The sequence below is a fragment of the Protopterus annectens genome, chromosome 6.part0 (genome assembly GCF_019279795.1).
Source record: "Protopterus annectens isolate FY-2018-M chromosome 6.part0, PAN1.0, whole genome shotgun sequence".
NCBI classification, from domain to species: domain Eukaryota; kingdom Metazoa; phylum Chordata; order Ceratodontiformes; family Protopteridae; genus Protopterus; species Protopterus annectens.
This window is the reverse complement of record NC_056737.1, coordinates 286127031-286141224: the sequence shown is the minus strand read 5'-3', so window position 1 is coordinate 286141224 and position 14194 is coordinate 286127031.

Sequence of the window (14194 nt, the reverse complement as noted above, 5' to 3'; positions counted from 1 at the left end):
ATAGATAGGTAACAGGATTACAGGTGCTTAGATATGTATATTTAAAATTTGTTTACTAGGAAAGTCTGACTTGGAATGAGACAGTTTTCAGCAGAGGCCTGGAGAGAAATGCTCCAGATGCATGTCTTTGTACCATTGGAGGAACCTGGAAACCAGACCACCTAGAGAAAACCCACACAAACACAGGGAGGATAGGCAGACTCCACATAGAAGCCACTCCAGATGAGAATTGAACCAGAGAACCTCTTAAACGTTAAACTTGCACCACTGCACCATTCATACAGACCTATATAATATATATATATATATATATATATATATATATTGTGCATATCTATATATCTATATATATATATATATATATATATATATATATATATATATATATATATACACACACATATATATATATATATATATATATATATATATATATATATATATATATATAAAATAGATATATTTATACACACACACACACACACACATACACACACACACACACACACACACACACACACACACACACACACACACACATGCTGGATTAATTTCCCTTGTGTTCTTTTACTGAGATATAATGCCTATTTTCAGAAAGAGTGTGGAACCGAAGATTTGAATAATTTACAGAGAGATGTGCACAGAGTAGAAACTGTAGGAATAAAACTCATACCCTTTGTCTGTATATTTATAGTGGATTAACAAAATTTTTGGGTTACGCTGGAAGAAAGTGGGTAAGTCATAAAGGAAAAAATGTCTGGAAGATGGACATCAAGGTCTTTGCTGGCCTCAGCTTAAATTCAAGTGTTGGACTGGGGGTGATTTGGAGTTCAGGTAGACCCAGTGAAGGATGTGGGCCAAGGACAGTTAAGACTTGTCTTTCTGCCACTTCACTTTACATTCCTTCACTAGTGATATGCTGTCCATGTACAAGTGGATGAGAATGTATAACTAATGACTGCATTATCCCACTTGGGCCTAGTTTTCTCTATTTTGTTCCCCAGGATTTCTCATCGTAAAATCATTTATAGAGGCATACAGTACATGTACATATATATTTTTAAAGGTGCTTGCAATTTACTATTCACACATGGTATATCAAAATAAAAGGTGAGCTGTGCGGATATCAGTCCACTAAGCTTGATATAATGAAGCTAGTGTTTGACTCTGTGCTCCTAGTAAGCAAATACTGTGCCCCTGTTGTGACCCTACGAGAAGTATTATATATGCATGTGTATATCTTCTACCAAGAAATGATTAGTCTAGTTAACCATGAAGAGTTGTGTGCCAGAAAAAAAATGTCAACTTTGTTACCTGGTATTGGTCAAGTAATTTTAAATAACCAACAGTAATCTGAAAAGAGATTAGGCAACAGTTTACCAACATAGAAATGCACCACTGTCAGCCACCATCTGCTTTTGTGTCAGAATCTGTTTGAAACACCGACATGCAGGTGCTAGGTATGTCAAGCATCATTACATTATATACTTGGCCTTATTTATCTAGAAAGATGACTTGTTTATACAGTGGTACAGTTTTTCCCTATTATTCTGACACTCTGTTGAGAGTTATCATTAATTTGCTTCTAGTGTGGAAGAATAAATATTTATTAGAGAGCTGAATTAGCTGGCAACATGATATTTACTATGCTAAAAAAGGGGGAATGAAAAACATTTTATTATTCAGCCTGCAGGGAATCAGCAGGGCTGTGGAGAAAATAAAATAATAATGATTGCAGAAGTGAAGCCGCTTAAATGTTACTAAAATATTTGGTGCTTATATCAACTTTATTATTTAGGTTCTTGTGCATTAATATTGCTTCCTAGAGGTTTGAAATGATGAGCCGAACAGGGTGACTAGTATTCCTAATGTGTAGTTAATGAGGTCAGCCAATCAGAAAGCAGGGATTAGCATAATGCGCAGGTAATGGAGTGTTTCAGACTGTTACGAGAAGGAGAAATAACTTACAGAAACCCCAATGCCTGATTAGCTGAATAGAGTTCGTTGGTGGCTTTAAGGCTGGATTGGTTCTGTTAAAATAAAGAATTATTACTATGCTGATTGTGCCTAGAGGAGCACACTTATGAGTTTTAGCACAGCAAAGTCCATGTTTTTTCTTTATTTATGTATTCATTTTTTTCTGATTATGAAATGGATGCCAGGCAAGTGTGCCTGTTTTCACATTTATCCTTGTGAGAGGATGTTAAAAATGAAAATGTAAAAGTATTAAACTGTATCGGTTGGGTATTTGTGGAAGTTATAGTATTACAATTCTTATTAAAATGTCATTAGGGCAGCTGATTAATACAAAGGGCTACCTTGTTTACTTTATTATTATTATTATTATTATTTAAAGTTACTATTGCACCATATAAAGAAAAAAAGAGATATATATTGTCGTAATGTTTTGCAATATCTAAGCAATTGTTTGAAAACATTTATTTTCTGTTTAAATATAAAAAAAATGCTATTTTTCAGAATTACTACAGAGGACAAATTCCGAAAGTAGAGTTGTTCTGCAAAAATAAGGAGAGATGGCGCTTACAAATATGAGATGTAGGATATATTGCCAGAAGTAATGAGTTCTGTTGCATTTTTGACTATAAAAAGTCTGAGTTCATATATTCACATTGAATTTCTGATGACAGAGAAAGCCCAACACAGCCTTGCTCAAGGTTCTGAACCTCATTATGCTACGGTGGGTGTACGTCGCACCTTATTAACAGCAGATCTATCCACTTCACTTTTGTATTTTGTAGACTGAAAGAGTGGGTGCAAACAAAGATTATTCTGGTAAGCTTATATTGACAGACTATGAACAGCATGTTTTTTTTTTTAAAGATGTCTTCCCTACATAATTTACTGGCATTTTCTGAAGATGTTGCACCGGGTGAAGGACTAACCATGCATGAACAAAAATAGACCTTGCAAAGTATTCAATGCTTGTATGCCATAAGGATAATCAAGATGACCTCTGGCTTAAGGATTGTGTTATTCATTGGATAAGCTGCTGGATAAAGTGGGAATGCTGAAACAAGAAGAGAAGATTACTCGTACAGGCTTACTGATGTACCAAGTAGAATCCCCTAAGGTTCGGTGTTGGGGCCCCTCTGTTTTGTTCTCATTTTTCTTAATAGTTACCGTTAGAAATCTGTGATTATTTGCAGTCCTTTTCATTCTTTATACCGTCTTACTCTCCCGTCTGTGCCTACTTCCTTAATTTTACCAAACTGTCTTCCCTGACTTTCTCTCTAAATATACCAGAATCCTGTTTTTTCCCCTCACTTCATATTGCAATTCCTGTTTGTATTAGACTAACTTACATTTAATTTCTCTTAAAACTGTCTAAAATTTCTGTAAATATTAAATGATCATCATATAACTTGTATAGCTTCTTAACCAATGTATTTATATTATCACTAATTTGTTACACTTATTTAAACCACAGATGTTTTATTTTTATTTTTGAAGATTGTAAAATTATTGTTTCTTAAAATGTTTTGTAATCAATCTCTTCAGGGCCTCCACTGAAACTGGACTTTTCACAGTAATCAAAATGCCAATATATAAACAAACAAATAATAAATATTGATGTACACTATGGGCCAGTTCTGGTGGAGCAGAGGAACAAAAGTTGCAATCTGACTTAGATTTACAGCTCAGGTAATTGATGGGCATGGAAGGGAATGCTGGGAAAGCCATCCTAGGGAAGGAGGAGAGGTGCAATGGTATTCAAAAAGCCATAGTCCTTCATTGGAGAGGTGCACATCCTTAGGGTGGGATTTCAGCTAACCAAGACACTGCCTGATAATATTCTTCATCAGAGATTGTGTGGGAGAGTGCACATGCAATAGGAAAGCTTTGTAGGTCACTACAGTGATAGAAGCACTTGTTCTTCTTTCTATAGGGTAGGATTATGCCATACAGGTGCTCTTTTTGCCAGGATGCTAGTGACTGAAAAGTAAAACTCTTGGATGCCTGTATGATCTACCCATCTGGTTGATTCTTGCCCCAGTACTGTACTCTACTGGTATAATTACCTTGTACAGTGCAACAGATGACCAGAGGCAATTTGGAGGAGAACATATACCAACACACTAGGGCAAAAAGCACCTGGAAAATATATAGATGATGGAAAACTGGGGAATACAATTACCTATGTTAAGGATGTTAAAATACTAAATAATGGTTTAAATAGATTGCTAATTTCTACAATTACAACAGTTTCATGTTCAGTGTCACTAATTGTGTTATTATGAGATTAGGTAAAAAATAAACATACTTTAATTTACAAAATTAAATGGGGCAATACTAAGGGTAGACAAAATATGTATGAATCTTATGTCAACTTATGTCAACCTCAGTGTAACAAAGTCCTGTAACTTGTTTTGACTATTACTATATATTGTAATCTTTGTCACTACTAATGCTTGGAGCTTTTCTCCCCGGGCCTCTACTGAAAATGGACATATATCCAGTTAGACTAGCCCGGTCAACAAATGTAAAATAAAATAAATAAATAAAATAAAAAAATGAATCAATGTAAATAAATACAGCTTTGATTAGTTTGAACTGAATTCGGAAAGATTTACTCTGTATAACACCTCATAGTCAGTAATTGTGCTGCTATGTAACTAATCAGTCCATTTATAGACTATATCAGCCCATTTATAGACTATATCAGTCCATTTATAGACTATATCAGCCCATTTATAGACTATATCAGCCCATGTATAGACTATATCAGTCCATTTATAGACTATATCAGCCCATTTATAGACTATACTGTCAATATTCTATAGTCTAAATGCAAGTCATATGACACAATTCACAAAATTTTACATTCTTACCAACAATAAAGGGAATGGAAAAGGTGAACTACTTTGACAGTTTATTGGAACTTTCAATATTTTTGTATCTTTTAGACTTCTTAGAAAGGCACATGTGCATAATATATTAATTCAAGTCCAGTCCAGTTTATTTAGAAAATACATGACTTACAATGTACAATGAATTGAGGCAACACACAGTTCAGTAACTTACTGATGAAAAATAGCATAAATAACAGAAAAAAAGACAGATTTATTATCAGTAACATGTAAAACTTTGGAATAAATTATTCTTCACAATAAAGTTGAGTAACTCACTAACAGTATTCAAGAACAACACTGAAGATAGATAAGGTTGACACAAAAATCTCTGACCCTATGAGGTTATATAGGATCCGGTATAGTGGCAGGAAGAGGGAGATGATGGTAAAAAAACAATGTAAGGATTGTAGCATTACTATTGCTGGGGCAAATGGGGAAGCTTGGTTTAGTGACATCCATTACAAGGCCACTTACTTAAAGCTAAAGGGATGACCATCTTGTCAAGGACAGAGTCAAAGAATGAACATAGAGGAAGGGATATTTACTGTGGATGGACATGGATGAAAGAGTGCTTAAAAGGGATGAACATGGAGAAGGGGGCACTTCCAAAGCCTGGACATGGATGAGGGGTGCTGACAAGGGATGGATATGTAGGAAGAGGATCTTACAAAGGATGAGCATGGAGGAGTATATGACTGTATGGGATGGACATTAAGGAGTGCATGACTGCATGGGATAGTCATAAAGAGCACATGACTACATGGGATGGACATGAAGGAGCGCATGACTGCATGGGATGGATATGGAGGAGTGTGTGACTGCATGGAACAGGAGTGAATTAGCGGGTGTGACTGCATGGGACGGCATGGAGGAGGGTGAGACTGCATATTATGGACATGAAGGAGGATATGGCTGTGTGGGATGAGCATGGAGGGTGTATTAGTGCACTGGATTGGCATGGAGGAGCATATGACTGCATGGGACAGCCATAGAGGAGGAAGAAGCACTTAAACTATGAACTTCATTGAGTATTTTATTATCCAAACAGAGCAGAAACCTGAATGGTATCAAACAAAAAGCATGATTTAGATCCAGGAAATGAAGTCCCCTCAACCTTCTTTCCAGTTGGTGAGGTGAAAGGAAGGACCTTAAATTCAGAAATTGTGCACCAGTATGGTTCATGTTGGGTTTGCTGAAGGAGTTGGGGAGGTTCACACAGTGCTATGCCTGTTTTTGAGATGCATAAACAGTAATATGGGAAGGTGACAGATGAAAGAAGGAACCTGTTTTTGGGAACCTTGAAGGGGCAGTCTAAGGTGGCATGAAGAAAGTAGTAAACAGGTTACCAAGTCAACAAGAGACAGGATAATAGTCTGCTACATTAGGTAGAGGAAGACTGACATAAAGAATACCCTCTCGAGGGCATAAAGACAAACAAAATCCTTCAACAAGTTTAGAAATACTTTAAAAAAATATCTATACAACTTGTGGACCTGTTCTTACTCGTTCTACTTTAGGTAACTACACTTCCACAATATTTTTCCAAACTCAACTTGTAAATTGTAAATTTTTTATCAACTTTTAGATATTATTTTACACATGTAGACCATAAGTTAATTGTATTGCTCCTGTGTTCACTGCAAAGTACTATGTATTAATCTCCAGAGCTTTTTTTTGTAAGACTGACTTCAGTGGTATATAAAATAATGGGTCCTGAAGTAAAGGCCTACAGGGGTCCTGGGATAAAATTGGCATCCTACAAATTCCAGCATGTAGATCCTATCAAAATCATATGATTCTGTTCTATGACTGGATCGTCACAAACGTAGATTGATATCTAGATTAAACCATACCTTTAGTTCAAATAGAGACTTCAGGGCCTTTGCAAATATTAGAGGAAAGCAGTGACTATAGAATCATGGGAATGGGGAAAGATGTGATTGAGCAATGAGGAGCAGAGGGTATTACTTACAGGAAGGTGGGCTCTCTGATGGAAAGGAAGTGAAAATCTTGACTTTGCTTTGTTGGAAGTCTGCATTTATGACTTTACAAAGAGCATGAAAAACTAGATAAATCACTTTGGGTATATTATCAAGGTTGACAATGTGGAAAACATGGAGCACCAAGCATGAAGATGGTCCTATAGACAGCATGATCTAAGAAACAGACATTTCACTTTATTCCATCCAGGTGTGCTATACTGCATGCGCTAGATTCAGAATACACATCTAACAGAGGCAGACTAAAACTACAGAGCAACAAGAACTGCGATTTATTTAACTTGAACATCAACTTCAAGTTTACTATAGCACTTTAAACAAAGCATTGTAGATAACAAAAAATGAGTAAACAGTATTTGAACCAAACATTATAACAATAATTTGTGATAAATCTAAAGTAAAAAAGAACTTGAAAGTAGTATTTTAAAATAAAAAAATGCATAGCAGACAGTGACCTCCATTAAACCTTGTAAAACTGGGAAAATAAATCGTATCGCAATAGCAATTAATTTTATAAATCAGAGGACAAAATAAATAAAAGTAGCTGCAAACTTGAATAGCCACTGAAACACTCACCTATAATAATAGTCCAAATGCATTGTGCTTCATGTAAATATCCACCCCAAAAACAGTTTATCGACAGCAGATGCCAGCTCTACTTTCAGTGCTTTCAAAGCACTCTTCCATCTTCCAGCAGAATCACAAATTCAAATCCTGAAACAATTATATAATTACAACAACACTCAGAATGTGAAACAGCACTCCTCCATCTTTCAGTAATAAGTAAAGTCAAGTTCAAGTGCACACCGGTATAAAAGAAAAAACCAAGCGACCAAATCAATGTCACACAAGAGTCCATCATCTTCCAACTTTATCCAAACTGTATCTTGGCAGGTATAGTGGATATAAAAAGTGTACACACACCCCTGCTAAAATGCCAGTTTTTTGTGATATAAAAAAATGAGACCACAATAAATCATTTCAAACTTTTCCCACCTTTAATGTGACCTATAACCTGTACAATTCAATTGAAAAACAAACAAATCTGTTAGGGGAAAAATATAAAAAAATAAAAAAGGTACAATGCGCTGGTTGCATAACTTTTTTTGAAGCACCTTTTGATTTAATTACAGCATTCAGTCTTCTTGAGTAGGAGTCTTTCAGCATGGCACATCTTGACTTGGTAATAGTTGCCCACTCTTCCTTGCAAAGCTCTCCAAATCTGTCAGATTGCGAGGGCATCTCTTGTGCACAGCTCTCTTCAGGTCACCCCACAGAATTTCTACTGGATTTATGTCTGGGCTCTGGCTGGGCCATTCCAAAACTTTAATTTTCTTCTGGTGAACCCATTCTTTTGTTGATTTGGATATATGCTCGGGCTCATTGCCGTGTTGAAAGGTAAAATTCCTCTTCATCTTCAGCTTTCTAGCAGACACCTAAAGGTTTTATGCCAAAAGTGACTGGTATTTGGAACTGTTCATAATTTCCTCCACTTTGACTAAAGCCCCAGTTCCAGCTGAAGAAAAGAAATCCCAAAGCATGATACTGCCACCACCATGCTTCACCATAGGGAGGGTGTTCTTTTTGTGATGCTAAGTGTTGTTTTTGCGCCAAACGTACCTTTTGGAATTGTGGCCAAAAGGTTCAGGCTTGGTCTCATAAGACCAAAACACATTTTTTCACATGCTTTTGGGAGACTTGATGTATTGTTTTGTAAATTTTAGCAGGGCCTGGATGTTTTTCTATGTAAGAAAAGGCTTCCATCTTGCAATCCTACCCCATGGGCCAGACATATGGAGAATATGGGAGATTGTTGTCACATGTAGTACACAACCAGTACTTGCCAGAAATTCCTGCAGCTCCTTCAGTGTTGCTGTAGGTCTCTTGTCAGCCTCCCTGACCAGTTTTTGTCTTGTCTTTTCATCAATTTTGGAGGGACATCCAGTTCTTTGCAACATCACTGTTGTCCCATATTTTCTCCACTTTTTGATGACTGTTTTCACTGTGTTCCATGGTATATCCAATGCTGTGGAAATTTTTTTGTACCCTTCTCCTGACTGATACCTTTCAACAATTACACCCCTTTGATACTTTGTAAGCTCTCTGTGAGCCATGGCTTTTGCTGTAGCAGGCAACTGAGTAAATGTCAGGAAAATCCTACTAGGAAAGCTAAACTTTATTTGGGGTTAATCAGAGTCTCTTTAATTGAAGGCAGGTTTGTACCCAACAAGACTGAATGCTGTAATCAAAGCAAAAGGTGCTTCAACAAAGTATTAGTTTAAGGGTGTGCGCACTTATGCAACCAGCTTATTGTTTCAATACTTTCTTTGTATGTTTGGCGGAGCATGTATTGTCTAAACATGTGTTCTACCTTAATACCAAATGTTATCTGCAGTTGAAAGGTACAGCTATGGGTGCATCCTTTGCACCCATATATGCTGACCTTTTTATGGGTTATCTTGAACAGATTATTATATATGACAGCAAGCATAACATTTTTCTTGGGGAAATAGATATTTGGCAAATGTTTTTTAATGACTGCTGGATGGTGTAGAAGTCGGACGTTGTATATTTACAGGAGTCTGACCAGTATTTGAATGAAAATAAATGGGGTATAAGGTTTACAATTAATTATGATGCTACATCCATTTCTTTTCTGGATGTAGCCATGTCTAAACAACCTGATGGTACTTTGTCTAGTTCACTATACAGGAAATCCCATCATTTAAATACATTATTACACACCTCCAGCTGTCATCCAAAACACATTGTTGCCAACATCCCCAAGTCACAATTTATGAGGCTACATAGAATTTGCTCTAACACTGAAGATTACAAACATTTTGATCAAGATTTAGTTAACCGCTTTAGGAAACATAAATATTCTATGTCTAAGGTTATGCAGACCAGTAGGGAGGTTCAACAACTTTCCAGAAATGATTTACTCATATAAGAAACATTGATCTCAGAGGGACAATAAAATTTAGTTTATCACCACTTATGGTAGAAATACCCATGAATTTTTGGATATAGTGCAACAGCACTAGGATATTCTTTTGGCTGATGATAAATTATGTGATTTATTGGGGAATAAATGCTTATTCTCTTTTCATAGAGGTAAAACTTTGGGGAGTCATTTTAGTTACTATAAAAGTTTCATGCCCATGGAATGTATTATACAGGCTACACTGGATGGGACACAAGTTGTGGGGTGTTACCCTTGTGGACACTGTTCTTTTTGAAAATATATTTTTCAGACCAAAGAGTTTTCAAATAAAAACACTTCTAAAGTTTTTTCTATTAATGTTTTTGGTAATTGCAATAGTGATTGGGCTAAATACATTGCAGCCTGTTCATGTTCAGCTTTTTATGTTGGCCAAACCTCTAGACCCTTTAAATTTCGTATTTCAGAACATCTTAGTAACATCAGGAATAAGCATTTGACCAATGCTTTATATAAACACATTATTTCTCACAAGACAGCAACTTTTAAATTCATTATTATTGACAAAATTAAGGGACATAGATCCTTGAAAATAGGTTGGCATAAATTGTTAAATAAAAAAGAAAAATCATGGATTGTGAAACTGGGGGGATTATTTCCACCTGGCTTAAATGAACATTTATAATTGCTTAATTAATGATTAATTATTCCATTATGGTTTTGTATATAATGTGGTGGTTGAACTGACTGAGTTATACATTGAAAAAGGCCATTGGGTCGAAACCAGTCTGTTTTTTGTCTTTATATGAAAGAGGTCATGGTGCTTGACACAGTACTGATTGGCTACAGAGGGATGTCACATGATGACGCTTAAAGGGAAGTTAACCTTTTTCACATAAGAAGAGGAAAGAAGAAGGATATATTATGATTATATAAGGTGCTAAAGTGAAAATGGAATGTGACTGCAGTGGAAAGAGAGGACAGGGCTAGTAGAAGTGGCTTGACTAACAGTTCAATGGAACCCATGTTAAATTATTTCACAAAGAGGGTCATTGATACAGAGTATCTATTACCAAAATCGGCAGTAGAAGCTGGTACAGATGTGTCCTTTAAAGTTGTGTGAGATTCCATAAAGTGACACCTTATGGTTATCATACACTTCATTACGTAACACCTTCCATAGATTTAGTTTGTCTGTCTGTGTCCTTCAGACCTCCATAGTTTCATACCTTACCTATGAGTAATCTAGGATTGAATTTATATTCATCAATGCATTTATCTTGTCTTGCTTTCCTGCCTCAGTGTTACAGAAAATTGTTTATGCACATATTGTCTCAATTGCCTGTGCATGTCACCCTATGCATAATTTGATAACTCTGAAGTTTTGCTTTTGGACAAGATTTTGGAATATGTCCTGGTCATGGCTGAAAAGTGTCTTTGGACCAGCCTTCTTACCTAGATAACAAATAAAACTAACAACAAAACAACAAACATGTAAATAAACAAGATTATGATAAGTACAATTGACAAACTGCAGACTATGAACAAACTAGATAACCTTACAGCTTATTACAATTGGTTAGTTTATGCATTGCAACATAATGTAACACAGTGCAAAATTTAGAGTGCAAGTCTAATTTTCTCTCCAGAAACCAGTTATAGACAGATTTTGACTCATATTTTCTGTGCTACCCTTTGCTGCATTGCTGTTAAAAGATCATAGCTCTGTTCAGACATCTGACTGGGACTGCCTCAGATGGTGTTTATTAACCTTATGAGCTTTACAAAGTGTTGGAAAGCTCTTCCTGGTGAGCAACAAAGACATGTTGTAAATAAAGGTTTGAAAACTATTTGCTGGTTAATTAGGTAAGCACTCTATGAGCCCTTCATGATCTGTTTTTCAAGGGTGTTTGAGAAGTTGTTTTACAGATATATCAAACAGGCAGCCCCCTCATATTGTGACTACCACATGCCTTGAAAAAAATATAAAACGAACAAGAATTAAACATTCCATCTTCTGTGGTCATAAGACGGCTGACAAGTACACAGTGAGAGGACACTGTCAAGCAAGAAATAATGGTAAAATTAAGTAGCAGAAACACTTTATTCAATACTCATCAAAGCTATATTTTAAAAGCCTAGGTTTATGCATTTATAAGATAAATTCTTAGCTCAGACATTAGCCATAAGACACTGAAATTGATTCTGTCACTAGACTATATATCAGGCAGTCTGAAGTTAATAAGTTCTCAGCCCTACTTTGAATGAGTGAGTGCAGTTTAAGTTAGTAAGGAAAAGATTTTTCAGGGCAATGGCAGTATGCAACAACATGCCAGCATCAGAATAAGTTACCTAGATAAAAGAATGTTTTAATCTGCTTTGCCAGTACCCCAATAACTCCACACATACCCTAATATTACAAAATTCCCAGTAGTAACTTACAGCTCAGAGGAGTTGGCTAAAGTGGGGTTGGCTAAAGTGGGGTTGTGGAAGCAAGGAATGCATCTCAGAGACACTTTGTAGGACAGTTAATCTGGTAGTTTTAAATGAGACAAGGAGCATATGGCCAAGTCCACGTAGAGTTTCAGAGGGAAGAATTACAGGATTATAACTGTGATGTAAATTATCCTACAGCAAAGTCAGAATTCAACCTAGCTGCCATCTGAGGAGGGAAAAAAAAAACAAATGGAAACAGGCAGTGCATTTTGCATACGTGTGTACGTTCACTCCTATATATCAATAGGACCAAACCAGAAAGACGCTGGCAAATCAGAATACCATCTGTGAAAAGCAATTGCAAACCTCCCTTAGTGAAGGTATAATGGGAGCTATGCAAATTGTCCCATAAGTGTTCTAGTATACTGGTTTTTGAATGCACAGGCACACACAAGCCTTTATTGATGCATTCTGGTGAATAAACCAAAGATAACTAGCTGCAGACATCATATGTTTCATCCTTTGTTTGTCTTGTCAGTACTGCGTAAGTGTACATTTATCTTTGGAAAAAAGAGATTAAAGCTCTTTAGCATTTTTTTCTTTTTTTTCATTTTTGGACAGTCCATCTTACTCTAGATGGGCTGTATTTTATAGTATCGGCCAGAAATGCCCACACCTTTTTAAGATGCATCCCCACTTTGAGCATCTTTATGTGTTACCCCTTGCATTAGAAGTTTACCCTTTGTTATCTCCTTAAAATTTTATCTAATGCCTCTCTAGCTTTGTATACTAGTATTTACATCTGCAGTAATAGCCTTTTTGTTGCCTCCCTCTCTTTTTATAGTTTTATTTATTTATTATGTACATTTAGTTTATTTATGTGTTCACTTACAATGCAGCTAGTTTTGCTTGTTACCATTCGCCTTCAGGTTCTCTGATTTGAACATATTGCTGGCAGCTATTATACCTTCTCTTTTTCTCAGAATTTACATAATTTATTACTCATTTCATTATTTCTTTAATCACAAAGTTATTTTTTGTCTTCATTTATGCATCTTAGGTTGTGCACACTTACTGTTTTATTACTCTTTACTAACTGAATAAAATGGACAGAGAGTTTATTGAATTGGTCTAAAACAGTACATTTGATTAGAATGAAAGTACTTTTAGTTTTGGAGCTTTAAAAGTTTCAAGTAATTTATCTTTTTCTCACTCTCCAAATATCTTTATCTGTCAGTTGGTCTGTCTAGCTATTTGTTTCTCTATCTATTTATATTTCCACCCACACATATATCTGAAGAGGGCAGGATCATGGAGTAGCTATTCTTCAATTTCGTTTAATGTTGGTTTGTTGTAATTACAATCTACGTGTAATGTTATTGTGCAAGTCAGCTTTGCACTGCTTTTATGGGGAAGGAGAGCACAGGGAGTTTGCACTCTTACAAGAAAAAGATTTTTCTGTGTTTTTAAAGATTTTTGAGTTTTGTGTCTCAACAAATGAAAATTGATGAAATGCAACTCACGTTTGGATCACTTGAAAAAAAAAAAAAAAAAGATATATATGGTTTACTACCACAACCTTGAAGCCTGCAGTCTTGAAAACCATAATCCTGAGATCATAGTATCATAAGACCAAAATGCTGAAGGCCGACATATCAAACAGCAGGACTTGCTCACCTGCAGGACCTTTATTAGCTCTCATTCATGAGTGCACACCCCTACACTACACTACACTAAGATGTGTTATGTTGTAGTATAGCAAGTAAGAAGGGAACATGACTGAGGTTGCCTATGAAACCCCAGTAAGTATGAAAGAGATGTATAGTAATGAGCAATGTTTTAACAGTGAAGTAGTGTTTCTAAGAGAAGGTTGAGGATAGTTATTTACAATTTAAACATGCAGTCATGAAGTGTGGAATAGTACGTTTGCCATTTTCTTCTGT